The sequence below is a fragment of the Elaeis guineensis genome, chromosome 1 (assembly GCF_000442705.2).
Source record: "Elaeis guineensis isolate ETL-2024a chromosome 1, EG11, whole genome shotgun sequence".
NCBI lineage: Eukaryota > Viridiplantae > Streptophyta > Magnoliopsida > Arecales > Arecaceae > Elaeis > Elaeis guineensis.
This window is the reverse complement of record NC_025993.2, coordinates 124022110-124034517: the sequence shown is the minus strand read 5'-3', so window position 1 is coordinate 124034517 and position 12408 is coordinate 124022110.

Here is a 12408-nt window from a genome sequence, read left to right as displayed (position 1 = left end):
CTGCATCAATTCTAGCTTGTGAATCATGCCTTCAAGAAGAAATAACTTTTTTATCCTTTATGGGATAAGGAGAAAGGGCCACTGAGTTACTAGCCTTGTTACACACCGACATGTATGACCCATTTGATGTGCAGACTAGGGATAGTTATAGCTACTTCATTATCTTTACAGATGATCTGTCATGATACGAATATGTGTTTCTCATGACACACAAATCTGAAGTCTTTGAAAGGTTCAGAGAATTCAGGCATAAGGTAAAAAAGCAAACAGATAAACCTATCAAAGTCCTTCGATCTGATTGAGGAAAAAAATATCTAAGTGCTAAATTTTTAAGCTATCTTAAGGAGAATGGCATAGTCTCTCAATGGACTCCTCCCGGTATATCTCAACTTAACGAGATATCCGAAAGAAGAAATAGGACCTTATTAGATATGGTCTGATCCATGATGAGCTTTACTGATTTATCTTTATTTCTTTAGGGACACGCCCTACTTACCGCGATGCATATTTTAAATAGAGTTCCTTCCAAATCTATTCCTACTACACCATATGAGATATGGCATGATAAGAAACTAAATCTGAGTTACCTTAAGACTTGAGAATGTCCAGTCTATATCAAAAGATAGAAAGCTGACAAATTAGATGATAGATCTATTGTAACATGATTTATAGGGTATCCCAAGAAATTCATGGGGTACTACTACTTTTCACATGATCATAATGTGATTGTGAGTCACAATGCCATATTTCTAAAAAAATAATTTAACCAAGATGGTGATAGTGGGAGGTTAGTTAAGCTCGATAAGAATGTCTTTGAAGAGCAACGAGCTATAGATCCTTAAGAACCCATCCATGATGAGCCAGTAGTTAATATTCTACCTCCACCTCATAGATCAAATAGAATCTTCCATCCTCCTGAAAGATATATGGGTATGCTGAAAGAGGATATAGAGAAGTATTCCTTGTAAGAGATGAGGGTCATAGTGATGATCCTAGTACTTTTAACGAGGCGATGTTTAACATTAATTTTGAAAAATAATTAGAAGTAATGAAGTCAGAAGTTGACTCAATGCACTCAAACCAGATATGGACCTTAGTAGATCCACCTGAGAAAATTATTTTCATTAGGTGTAAATAGATCTACAAAAAAAAAATAGGTGCTAATGGTTAGATAGAGATCTATAAACCAAGACTGGTGGCGAAGAGTTATAGTCAAAGTGAAGGCATTGACTATCATGATACCTTTTCGTCTGTAGCCATACTGAAATCCATCTATACATCGTTTGCTGTTGCAGCTTACTATAATTATGAAATCTGACAGATGGATGTAAAAACTAATTTTCTAAATGAATATCTTGAGAAAGATATCTGTATGGAGCAGTCTCTAAGTTTCACATCCGGAGATAGTGATCACTGAGTCTGTAAGCTGCAAAAATCTATCTATGGACTAAAGCAAGCTTCTCGAAGTCAGAATCTTCATTTCGATAATGTGATCAAATCATTTGGTTTCATCAAAAATGAAGAAAAACTTTGTGTTTATAAAAAGATCAGTGGGAGCATGGTTGTCTTCCTCTATTGTATGTGGATGATATCCTCCTTATTGAGAATGATATTCCTATGCTGACCTCGATCAAAGCTTGATTGTCTAAGAAATTTTTTATGAAAAACCTAGGAGAAGCATCCTATATACTTGGGATAAAAGTCTATAGAGATAGATCTAGAAGGATGTTTGGCCTGTCACAAAATCTATACATAGAGAAAGTGCTGAAGTGGTTTAGTATGAAAAACTCCAAAAAAGGTTTGCAACCCCTAGGTATGATATTCAACTCTCCAAGATGATATGTCCTACCACTTCTGAGAAGATCAAATGCATGAGTAGGATCCCTTATATTTCGACAATAGAGGGCCTCATGTATTTCATGCTATATACTCGATCTGATATTGTCCTTACTGTGAGTGTCACAAGTAGGTATCAATCGAATCTAGATAAAGAGCACTGGATAGCTGTGAAGAATATTCTCAAGTACTTATGAAGGACTAAAGATTTATTTTTGATCTTTGGAGGAACACCTAAATTGCAAATTGAGGGTTATATAGATTCTAACTTTATGTCGGATCCCGATGATAGAAAATCTACATCAGGGTATGTGTTCATTTGCAATAGTGGTGCAGTCAACTAGAAGTATTCCAAGCAAAGCATCATCGTAGATTTGACCATGCTTCGGATGCTGCAAAAGAAGGCTTCTAGTTCAAAAAGTTTACTGCGAAACTTGGTGCAATGACATCAAATGCCATAGTACTGTACTGCGATAATAATGGAATCATAGTACTTACTAAGAAGCTTCGATCTCACCAAAAATCAAGGCATATTGAATGGTGGTTCCATATCATACGTGACTATCTCGAGAAGTAATATGTCGCGGTACAAAAAATAGACTCCACGAATAATGTGGCTGACCTACTGACAAAATAGTTGAGTCAGTCCAAAAAAGAAGCTCATGTTGAGAAGATGGGGCTTAGATTAATAGCCAACTGCTTTAATCCAAGTGGAAGATTATTAGATGTATATCCTAGAAGTCAATTATTGGCTGACACATTGTTCATTCTATGATACAAATTTATACTTTAAACTATTGATTTAAATCAATAAAGAGCAAACTTTTTTTTTTCATTCAAGTGTTATGTGTCCTTGAATCGTCTGTGGAATTAATGTTACGATATATATTCTCAACTGTTGAGAATTAGAGCATGTACGATTGATTCCTAAAATGCTTCCAATCATAGGATAGTCATAAGATGGTGATCCATCCAGATAAATCGACTCACGGTTTGCTTTCTTCGAGATAGATGAGTCTCTAATCTATGGTGTAAAGATACTGAGCGAAAAGTATGAATATTTATTAGAGAATAACTATACTGAGCATCACCATACGAGAGATCACATGGATTTCTATCTAATCGTCAGTGATTATCTCGATGATATAATTGTGTGATTGATTCTTTGACCTGTGGTGTCACAATTGCTCATAGTAAGACTGCTATAGTTTGACTACATATAAATATTGACTCAATCATGAATTTTTGTAGTGGATGTTGACTTCAGTTGATTGAGCTGTGGGAGCAAGGTATGCATCTAGATGTGATCTATCAACCTTGATAGAGAGGAGTAGTCCTATGAGATTTGAGAAGCTGAGTCTATAAGTCTATGACCATAGTAGTGTGATTAATAAAAAGAATTTTTATTTGAAATCACTATTGGACTTGAGCTGATCGAATCTATTATATGACTGGTGATGAGGTTTGATGATTTATCCATGATCTGCCATCTAGTCGAGACTCACGATAGAGAGATTATATTATACGTTAACTATCCCTAGAGATTCTATTTCGGTTCTGCTGGGTTGCCACTACATATTACTAAATATCACTGATAGATTGTGAGAGCTTAATAGGACCGTTCTGAATCAATGATCCTTGTCGAGTTAGAGTAAAACTATTCTGACCTACTAAAGAGATTTTAGTGATACCTATTATAGAGATCATGTATGTCTCACTATCAGATAGAATTGAACCTATGGGGTCACACATAAAGGAAGAAGATCTGGATTAGTTATAATTGGGCTTATGAAGCACCAATTTAAATAAATTTAGAGAAAACTTATTGGATTCATATTAACTTTGCTAGCACCTGGATGAACCCAATTTCTCTTGTAGTTGATTTGCTTATATGATAATCATTAGCCAATTTCTATGCTTGATTTGAACCTAATTAAATTTGATTCAATGGCATCAATGGTTGAATGCTTAATTTATGGCTTGAATTAAATCAAAAAAAAAAAATTTTATTCATCTTGATTTGATCAAAAATTTTGAAGTAAATTTATGAAATCATGTGGGCTGATTTGAAAGTTTTTTATTGGATCCCATATGATGGGATGGCTAGCACTGGATATGGGCATGGGTGCATTATTGGTGGCACCTCATTTATTTGGTCCAAGTATATTAAGGCTAGGACTTCTAAAATGATTAGGAGGAGAGATCCTAATTTGATTAGGACATCCTTATGTTGTCTATTTAAAGAACCTAGTCCTACCTCTTTTCATGATCTCACCTCCCCTCATCCTTGCTGCCACCCTTACTGTGCCCAATACCTCCCCTCCTCTTTCTCTCTAGCCCATGCTCTCTCTCTCTAGGTATCCCTCTTGGAGCTAGAAGAGAGGTAGGCGGCATCTCTTCCTTGGTGTCAAAAGTTGGCGCCAAAAGTTGTTGGTGGTTTTATCTTCTTTCTCTCAAGTTATTGGGAGTTAGTTACACCACTTTTATTTGTTGTTCTTCTTGATTGGTTGAGGGATTAAGAAAAATTTTTTGCTTCTTCAAGAGTCAAGAAAGAAAGATCAAAAAGGATTCAAGAGTTGATCCCTATCTACTCTTGGTTCAAGCCTATTCAGGCCTTTGGTTTAAGTAAGCAGGATTCAAAAGAAAATAATTGAGGTTGGCCCTATGGATGCTTGTGCTACTGATTCAGAACCTGCTCAATCCCAAATCTAAGGATTGAATTAGATTCAACCCCAGTTACAAGTTTGAAGCAAAGAAAAAGTGATTCAGGTATGTGAATTGATCATAGACTTTTCTTTATTCATTCTAAAATTAGTTCATGTTAATTTCAGCATATGAACTAGATCCATATATGCTTTCATATGATGAATTATCCTTAGATTAAAAATATTTCAATCTAATTTTTTCGCTGTATTTTGAATTTAAAAAATTTTAAAATCCACATGCACTAGCACCTATAGAAAATTCTAATAGCTGCCAATGGCTAGGGAGTATGGATATTAAAAGAGGTGGTGGGCAACTCCTCCAATCACTGGAAACTTTTCAAAACCACAACCAATCACTGGCAACTACTCTAGGAAGTTTGGTCAACTACTCTAGGCTACTCTAGGAAGTTTGGTCAACTGCTCCAAGATTTTGAAACTGCTCTAAGGAGTTTGAAACCACTGGAACTTGTCTAGCACCTGGACGTGAGTCCCCTTGTGCATGGCTGCTCATCCCAAAGCATGAGTCCCGCATCCCACAATGCATCTGGTCACGAGTCCCATCACAGAAGGTTGCACGACCTATTGTGCCTGGGACTCGCAGAAGGTTGCACGACCTATTGTGCCTAGCCATGTGTCCCACTACTGGAACCAGCGTGTCCCACTACTGGAACCAGCGTGTCCCACTACTGGAACCAGCGTGTCCCACTACTCCATCCGCATGTCCTACTACGTGCCCCACGCACCTTATGCTCCCCATGCGCCTATGCATCCCCTGCTTTACAAGTCTTGTGCCCTACAGCCTTACACACCCAGTGATCCTTTGGCCTGACTTAAGCACACTTATCTGAGCCTAGAGTGTGCACCCTTTAAGTCAGGCATGCATCTGCTCATGCCCAATCTTGCATATCTTTGCCAATGTCCCCGCCTATTTTATCTTGTCCAGCCATCTGCGCATTGGACCACCTGATAATGCCTTGTTGCAGTGGAGCCCCAGTCATGCTCTTGCCGATTCTAGGTTGGGACGGCAAAGACATCAGTCCATGCCAACCCATGTAAGCCACTAGCAGGGGTTTAACACTAGTCCTTTAGCATCACATGGTAAATGAACTTTTGATATGAGCATAACCAACTACTAGTAGAATTGCCCTCTCACAATCCACCTTTTGAATTTTTTTAAATTTTAGGTAGCTCATCTTTTGCTTGTTTGATGGGGAAAAAAAACTATTCAATAGTCATTCCCTTCAAAAATCTTGTGTTTCTTTGTATGTCTATGTGCGTGAGAGAATGTGTGTCAAATAGAGAGAGAGGGGTTGTCAAAACAGGAATGGTTTGATCTGTCTCCAAGGATTCTAGGAGGTGCAAATTTTAGGATTGTTTGGATATATGGGGGAGAACAAAAAAGAAAAAAAAAACAAAACAAAAGATGAGAACAGACAGGAATAGATGATAATCTTGAACTAAAGAGAAGGGGAGAGAAAAAAAGGAACTTGGAACATGAAATAAAAGAGAGGAGTTTATTTTCTCTCCCTAATTCTTTATTTTGGGAGATTAAGAAAGTGGTTTGAAGAAAAATCCTTTCTGTCTATTTCTTTCTCTTCTGTCTTGGCTTACTATCCAAATAAGGGATTTTAAATTTCTTTTCTTTCCTTATATTTATGTTGTTTTCTTAACATGCTTGGGCCCTTGTTTAAGAGAGTGATCTTACCTAAAGAAGTACCTCCGCGCACATCTTTCTGAAAAGGCCCGAAGACCATCCAAAGTCCAATTTGACCCAACTCCGAGACCAACTCGGAGTGGCTTACCCAAAAAAAACACTTAGGCAAACTCTGCTTAGAATGTTGATTTGATCTATTGTTTATGTAGTGATGGCAGTTAGCAATTCAGAATGATGGTGGCTGAGGTTTATGATCAGATCATAAACAGAAAAATTTCACTATATTGAAATTTAGCACCTAAAATTTGACCCACAAAAGAAAAATTCAGATGCGGAGAAGTACGGCAGGCAGCGTCCGACACGAGGAGACCAAAAATAGACCCAGAGATGCATCGCGCACAGGCCCACAGCAGGATGGGGCCCATAGGTGTGCGTAGGCCAGCAGGACGCGTGCCCCGGCATGCCTGGTCCAACACAGCGCATAGGCGTGTACGGGCCAGTGTGGGTGCATGGCCTAGGCCAGTGCACGAGCACGCAGACCTGCACAGCCCAGGTGAGAATCTGTCATGATCCATGGAGCTTCTTTGCACGATCCAATGGCCAGCAAGCCATGCGGTCGCAATCGAATGGCAGGCAACATTTTCGATGTGATCAGGCATGAGCAAGTGCGATCTTATGCGATGGAATGGCTCAAGTGGCTCTCGGGGAAGCTCGAATGGTCAGAAAGCTTGTTAAGTCTTTTTGAAAGTAGGATTTCGATATGTACTAAATTTTATGCCTATAAAGAGGCCTGACGAACTGTGAAGATCAGAGCGTGCAGCAGCACTCTCAGTGAGGATCTAAGAGAAATTGTGAGCGACTGAGAGGCCCAGGACATCAACAGCAGCGGTAAAGAATGACTGAGGAGTGGCTTGGCATGAGCAGCAAGTAGACTAACAGAGACTGCTCCAGAACGCCGTGGGAGTGGTCATGAGTGTAGGGATAGAGGCTATAGTATGATGTAGTGACTGAGAGCATCACAGGAAGCATCTAGAGGTGTCGAGGACCCTAGCTTGGCAGGCCTGTGAGAGGATCTCCTTGGGTTTCTTTGAGAGCATTATATAGGTGAGTGCTTCTAAGTTGAAAGAGAGGGTTGGTATATGAGAGTTGAGAGTGTGTTCTCCTTTTGTATTTATTTGTTTCTTATAAGTGAAGCTTGCATGCCCCATGGAGATAAGTCTTGGGCTGATCTACATATTTGATTGTATGTTTTTTTATTTCTTTTTTCTTTCTGCCATAATAATTGATACTAGATCTCCGATAATTGGTATCAAAGCTAGATAGAGCTAGGTTGGTGTCAAAATGCAATAATTGGCATCATAGCCAGGTGATACTAGAGAGCCAGATAGTACCAGAGCACCAGATTGTCTGGATTGCGGTGGTGTTGATCAAGATTGAAGAAGTTGGAAAAGATAAGTACAATCAAGATGGAGATCAACTGCAAAGGATTGATCGATGCTTTCTTATGCAAGGAGAAGCCGTCTATCATGGAAGATGCCAGTGGGAGCCCAATACAAGGTAGAGCTCCAGATAGAGGTGGATCGGACACGAGATGAAAACCTCAGAAGGATGATAGACGATGTTGCTAGGAGGGTACTCCGAGCAGATCTTAGGTCAGAGTATATGACGGAGATAGGATCGAGCAGTCAGGCTTGACTCTCATATTTGTCCATCCATGAGTAGCAGGTGTATGCCTCAGGGCATAAGGATGAGAAGATCCAAAAGCTCTCAATATCAGATGGAGGTCGAATGTTGAGTCCAAGCAGAGATTATTGGAATTTAATACCTCGAATTTGATCCATAGAAAAAAAAATTCAGATGCGGTGAAGTCCAACACTCATTGCATGATGCGAGGAGTCCGAAAACAGGCTCGGAGACACAGTGCGCGCAGGCCCGCAGTAGGGTGGGGCCTCCGACATGTGCAGGCCTACGGGATGCATGGCCAAGCACACACTGGCCCAGCACGAGCGCATAGGGTGCACGGCCCAGTGCAGGTGCATGGCCCAGCACGGGCACACGGCCCAGGCGAGAATCTATCATGATCCACAGTGGAGCACATGGAATTTCGTAGTCTATGCGACCGCCATGGATCGGCCCAATCAACAAGCCAAATATCGTGGTCCATGGAGCTTCTTTGCATGATCCAATGGCTAGCAAGCCATGCGGTTGCAATCGGACAATGGGCAACATATGTGGACGTGATGAGGCATGCGCGAACTTACACGATCGAATGGCTCAGGTGGCTCTGCGAGGAAGATCGAATAGTCCAAAAGCTTGTTGAGTCTTTTTGAAAGCAGAATTTCGATCTGTACTAGGTTTTATGCCTATAAAGAGGTTTTATGCCTATAAAGTGGTCTGACGGACTGTGGAGATCAGAGCGCACAGCAACGTATCTCAGCAAGGGTCTGAAAGAGATCATGAGCAGCTGAGAACGCTCAAGCATCAACAGCAGCGGTAGAGAATGGTTGAGGTAGGTTGGTATGAGCAGCAGGCAGACCAGTCGAAAATATCTTAAAACAATCGTGGGAGTGACCATGAGTACAGGGGCAAAAGCTGCAGCATGATGTAGTGGCTAAGAGCATCACAGGAAGCATCCAGGGGTTTCGAGGATCTGTTAGGAAATGCATCCTAAAGCCAATCATTTGGATAATTATGCTATTTTTAATTATATATGAATTATGAAATAATAAAGATTATTTGATATTTTTCATTACAAGGTGTACATCTTTTTTATTAGAACTTTTGTATTGTGATGAAGTCCTTAGAACTATATGACAATCAATAAAGAGAATTTATCGAATAATTTTTAAACATGTTCGCAATCAAATAATATATCATTAAAGGACAATGATGTTTATCGAGTGTAGATCGTTGTGTGCCATATAGGTTGGTTGTCTTTATAACCATAGAGTGTAGAGATATTGATATGGCATATAGGTGAGATATAGGAGTACATCATCACTGAACAAGTAACTCACCTGCTGAGCACTCTGCGATCAAGAGTAACTTGCGAAGCATATAGACATAAGTATTCCTCAAACCTGAGATCACCATGGTGACTTACAAGCAACTCACTATGCTTTGATGCCGAACTACCTACATTTCTAATGCAGTGATGGAAGGCTACTAAGTACAGTCAAGTATTTACGAAGTCTGTGTGTGGATTAAGATGGAATTGATCCCTCCATATTATAGAAGATAATGCATCACTGTATTTCAATTTATAAATCTTTGATCCAAATAATCCATGTGATGGATGTGAAAGGTTGAAATACAATATGGATGACACATTCAAGGTTGACAGTTAAATCCTAGGTCATCCTCAAACATTCAAGGTCAAAGGAATGAATTATGCGGTAACCATATGCATAAATTCTTGAATATTGCCTTGTATATATTCGATCTATCTGAATGTCGGAAATCATTCCTAGATGGTAACTTTTATTAGTATATGAAGCTGTTCTTGTACTATCGGCTTAGTGTTCAAACCTATGGAGTCATGCAAAAAGTCAGGCAACGTAGGAAAGAATTGATCTAAATCTTAAGTTCAATTTAGAAGTAAGTGACTTGATTGAATGAATAGATTAGCTTAATTGAGAATTAAGTTAAGAATCATACGGGATTAAACAAGTTGACTATGTCTAGTTAGCACTAGATATGAGGTTCAGATTTAATTTCGGAGATGATAATGATCTGATCAATGATCCAAGAGATTTATGAAAGATAGAATTTATGTCCTAATTAATTTAAATTAGATCTGATTTAATTAAAGCTTAATTAGGTTAAAAATCTAAGTTAGACTTGGATCAGAATCCTAATTAGATTAGGATTGACAGGTTCTTCAAATCTGTTTCGAATCGAATTTGAATCGGATCCAAAATGAGTCAAATCTGAGTCCATTTGGTTTAGAACCAAAGAGTCCCAAATACCAAGGACTCTCTCTCATAAGGTGGCTGACCAGAAGGGAAGGAGTGCTGAATTTATTCCGCCCCATATGGGAGCATGCGTGAAGGGTTCTCGCATGGGTCAAGTGGCGCTCTCCTTCTTTCATCCGGTCTCCTATTTTAGATATGGTTAGGACACCTAACCAACCAAGAAATCAGATCAGATTTAAGACACCACAACTATAAGAAGGACCCCTCTAATCACTAGAGAATAATATTTTTTGTGCATCAAAAAAAAAATAAATAGACCAATGAGAAGAGTGGGTGTGCGACACAAAGAAGGGAGGTGTCCCTCCTTCCTTGACGTGCAGATTTTAGGTGCTACTCCTCTTGGCATGAAAAGGTCCTGGCATCTTCTATCTTGATGTGAAGAGTCACATTAAGATCTAATTTCCTCCCTCTCTTGCTGCCTTCTGAAGGATTGGTGTAAAAGAAATTATCCCTCTTCCCTACAGAGCTTGGCGTGCGCACGAAATAGAGGACATGTACTTTCAGGCCTTGCAAGGCATAGGATTCAAGCAACCTCTAGAGTTTTGATTCCTATTCTACTGTGATCAAGATAATCCATAATTATTGTGTAAGCTTTTGAATAGAAAATTTTCAAAACATACCCTGACGATCCGATCAAATCGGATACTTTTCCTTCAGGATCCTGACTCAGCAGGCCTATGAGAAAGTCTCCTTGGGATTTCATTGAGAGCATTATATGGGTGAGTACTTCTAAGTTGAGAGAGAGGTTGGTATATAAGAGTTGAGAGTGTGTGTTCTCCTCTCGTATTTATTTCTTTCTCACAAGTGAAACTTGCATGTCCCATGAAGATAAGCCTTGGACTGATACACGTATTTAATTATGTCTCTTTGATTTTTTTTTTCTTTCTACCACAATAATTGGTATCAGATCTCCGACACACTCTCTATCAATTCGATTTGGAACATTAAGGTGCATCTGAGGATGTCCAGCATGTTATCTCTGTCCAAAGGCTTTTGTAGGGTAGACAATCTACAAGTTATGTAGAGGTGTGCCTTCTAGCTCCTGTAAGCTGTATTTGGAATTTTCTCTGCTCTACTCTTACCAACACTCCACATAGCTCCAAGTAAAGAAAAGATACTTGAAGTGTGTTATATTGCATGGCTTGCATCCAAAGAGTGTAATCTGGAGATTATTCAAGGTTAACGTTCTCCTCCAAATCCAGTGCTTCGCAATGCTTTGGCTTCCGTTGAAAAAAATAATGCGATTGCAGTCACCCTTCCCTCAATGACGTCCATTACATTGTCTGTCCGAACTTATTTCTCATATTTCCTTTTTCGGAGAAGGCAATTAGGCTGAGGATGCAACTTTTATAGAGATAAAAGTGGATATTATAATATTCATTTAGATCTATTTTTATATCTGAATCTATTAGAATATGAATGAAAATTTAAGCATCTGACTAATATCTCTATTTGTATCCATATCCATTAAAAAAAAATTAAATATGAATAGAAAACTATCCAATCTGTATCCAAATATCTAATTCTAGTTGCAACCTTTTGAATTTTATATAATATTAATAAACTGTTAGAGAAAATAAATAACCATATTAATATACTATTAGCTTGATTTATCATTTACTAAATAATATCTTTGATTCTATAATTATAAATTTTAATTATTCGAATTATACCCATATTTATATTAATACTTCGTATATTCGATTGGTATCGATATCTATTTAAAATAAATATAAATATAAATTTTTATATCTGATTAATATCCATATCTAAATTTATATTCATCAAATAAAAAAAAAATGGATATGAGCATACTTGACCTGAATCCAATTTTGGCCCTAAACTTCCAACATTGCTTGCACCGTCTAAAAGAAGGGATGGACTACTGGCATACTTATCCAATTCTTGTAGCCGTAGCTTATGCTAGAGAGGAGGTTTCCAAGCATTAAAGTGTTAGAACAGGAGAAGATCGATAACATGGTTTATGCAGATAGGCTTTGTTTAAACAGCTTGCACGGTTTCCAAGTTATCATCATGATCTGAAGTTTCCCTACCATCTCTCCCTTGCTTGGTGGGGGCGTGCCAGAGAACTAAGCCATTTGTTGTTGGCCTGGACTAGTCAAGCTTCATTTCCAACAATTTTAGAGCGAGTACTGAAGCTTATGACAGGAATTTTTGCTGCTCAAGTTGGAACCTTAGAAGTTGCCCGTAATTCTTGTGTTAAAATTTATAGCAAAAA